The following is a 3,454-nucleotide window of genomic DNA, read 5'->3' on the forward strand; positions in this document are numbered from 1 at the left end:
AAGAAGATAGCTCATGAAAGCAGGGAACATAGAATTGAGCACTGAACCCTCACAGGAAGTGTATATGCACTCTAATCTCTTAAGTGTATAGGGTTAATCACTCTACTCTTCTCTAATCATACTTTCTAAACCTTGTTCTTCATCTAACCAATCAACAATTATTTAGCATACCAATGCAAACATCATGAGGTCTTTTGTTAAGGTTGTAATGGGGCCAAGGTAAAGGTAAGGGTATATATAAGGCTAAGTGAGCTAGTAAAGTGAATCCTTGATTAGTCCAAGATCTCACCTAACACATACATACTTTATAAAATTTAAAATGGTTTACCTAGCTACCCAAATTTTCCCACTTTTTGTATTACATGCTCATGTATCAAACTTATTTTGTTGAATTTTGTCCCATGTGCATTGATTCTTTTTATTTTGCATTTTGGGGTAATATTATTTTTCTTCTTTTTTTTTTGTATCCCCTTATTTAATTACTTAATATTTTTTTTAATGCACATGGTAATTTAATTATTTTGATTTCACATGAGCATGCTTCCCAAATTTTCAAATAACTTATTCAATTTAATTCGCTACTTTTTTCATATCATCCCATGTTCTCATAAAATTCCCCATACTTAAATTATACACAATATCTATCTTAAGCTAACCAAGGATTCAACTTGGGATTTTTATTTTGTTTTTCTGCTTAAGGCTAGTAATTGTGGTTATAAAACAAGAGGGGATTTAAAAGCTCAAGGGGGCTAACAAGGATGATGTAAAAGGTAGGTTAATTTTGGGATAAGTGAGCTAGAATCAAACAATGGCCTCAATCACATGCAAGCATGCAAATATATTAAATATTGGACATATAGAATGGAACAAAATAAAGATTACAATCATAGAGAAGTGAACACACAAGAATAAAAATTTATGGTTAAATAATGTAACCATGTAATTAAGCTCAAATCTCACAAGTTGTGTGTTCTTTGGCTCAAAAACCATGTTCCAATTACAACTTCAAACAAATTTTTAACATAAAAATTTTCAATTTAAATTAGTGAAATTTTTCAAAAATAGGGTCTTAAAAGAAATTTATTATTTTAACCAAGTAGTAGCTAAATGCATAAAATCAAACAAATATGTAATTAAACATGTAAATGCAATAATGAACAAACAAATAAAATAAAATATTGGTGTTGAGTCAAGAAGTAACTAACCCATGGAGATCGGTATCGACCTCCCCACACTTAAAGATTGCACCGTCCTCGGTGCATGCTGAGATGTGCAGGTGGACGGGTTGCTCCAACTGACGCTTGTAGATGGAGGCGCCTTAGTTGGAGATCTCTTGGTTCCTTTTCTTGCTGGTGTCTTGTCAGTGGCCTTCTCTTTTCCTTTCTTGGTACCCATGCCTAAGGAAGAAGAAAAAGGAAGAGTGTGAAATATAGAAAACTAAGACCAGAAGGGAGGAAATTCCAAGTGATAAAGAATGCCAAAGGAAAGATGATAGTCTATCTACATGGTAGCTACAACATGTAGGAAAGACAACAATAAAGAGAAATTTAAAATAATTAGATGCAAGAGGGTAAAAACATGCAAATAATAGGCATGAGAGGCATAGCTCAAGCATCAAGTAATAAATGTGCCAAATTGAAGAGCATGTGTAATGATGACAATTGTGAATGATAATCCCAAATACATTGGGTGTGCAAGTTAAAATAGGGATGAAAATAATATAATCCAAATGTATATGAGAGCCATAAGTAAATGTCAATTGTCAAATCTCTTCTCCGAGTAGCCATGTGCTCAAATAAAATAAGGCACTTATCCAAATAAAACTCCAACACCAATGAGAATAATGTAATGAATGAAATATGCAAATAAATGAAGTAAAATAAAATGAGAGGGAAAAAGGATGAGAAGAAAAAAGAAAGTGAGAAAGGAGAGAGAAGGAAGAAATTAGGATTAGAAAAGAGAAGATAAGAAAATTGGCACTAATCTGGATAGGTTGTGCGACGCTGGCGACGCGGTCGCGTGGGTGACGCGGTCGCGTGGAGCGCAATAAGGTTGGGTGACGCGGACGCGTGGGGCACGTGATCGCGTGACTCGATTTGTGCTAGTGGCGCGAGTGCAGCCTCGCGGTCGCACAACTCTCTGTTCGAAACTTGGTATTGCCAAAATCCAGGGTGACGCGGTCGCGTGGTCGACGCGATCGCGCGGATGGCCTTATTTCCAATATGACGCGGACGTGTGGGTGACGCGTTCGCGTGGCAGGGCTTGTGCTGCTAGCATGGGTCCAGCCCAATTCCAGCTCAACTTTCGGCCATACACCCTTTTTACGCCGATTTCAGGTCACGCGGCCGCGTGGGTGACGCGTTCGCGTGGAGTCAATTTGTGCTAATAGCGCGCCTCCAGCCCTGCTCCTGCAAAACTCTCTGTTCATATTAATATTGTCTCCCATCTCCTTACGACGCGGACGCGTCACTGATGCGGTCGCGTCGCGTGCTCGTTTTTTTTTTTTTATAATCTGAAAAATGCAGAATGCAGTGTTAATATGAATGTGATGCAAAACTCCAGGTTCAATATAACAAAAAAAAATAAAATTCAAAAACAAATAAAACTAAATAAAAATGAAAAAGGACGATCATACCATAGTGGGTTGTCTCCCACCTAGCACTTTTAGTTAAAGTCCTTAAGTTGGACATTTGATGAGCTTCCTGTTATGGTGGCTTATGCTTGAACTCATCCAGGAATCTCCACCAGTGTTTGTGATTCCAGTAACCTCCGGGGTCCCAAACTAGGCAGGTAAAACCCTTGAGCAGCTTCAAAAAGATTCTTAGGCTCCCGGGGTGTTGGATGTCAGAACAGATTCCAGGATCCCAAATCTTGCTTTTAAGACCTTGCCTTTGCACCCGTCTTTTGGTTGAGCAATATTGTTCCATCCGGGTGGCAAGCAGTCTGAATTCTCATGTAAGCGGCCAAACAACTTCCTAGACCCATTCAGTTGAGCTCTATACCAACCTTTACGTTTAAGCTTAAAGCTTCCAACCATGATGAACCTTGCAGGACAATTCTTACCACTAACCATCTTCCTTTTACTCTTAATGCCACAAAGAGCTCTAAGTTGACCATCCGTCTCCAGTAGCCCATATTCAAGTGGAATTAGAAAGCTAAGGGATATGAATTTTACCCACTTGAATGTTGTGAAGGATGATGGCGACTTAGGGAGAGGTATCTTTAATGAAATTGCAAGCTCCACTCCCTTGTGCTCTTCTCTGATAATTACCACCTCTTTGCAAACTTCTTCAATTTCAACCTCTTCCTCTTAGTAGATTTCTTCCAATTCAATCTATTCTTCATTGCTTACCAAGGGCATGGGAGTTTGTGTTTATTCTTCTTGAATCTCTATCTCTTGATCAACCTCTTCCAAGTCTTCAACTATGATATGCTTTGGAGGTTGTACACCCTC

Source organism: Arachis duranensis, chromosome 7 (assembly GCF_000817695.3).
Source record: "Arachis duranensis cultivar V14167 chromosome 7, aradu.V14167.gnm2.J7QH, whole genome shotgun sequence".
In the NCBI taxonomy this organism is placed as follows: domain Eukaryota; kingdom Viridiplantae; phylum Streptophyta; class Magnoliopsida; order Fabales; family Fabaceae; genus Arachis; species Arachis duranensis.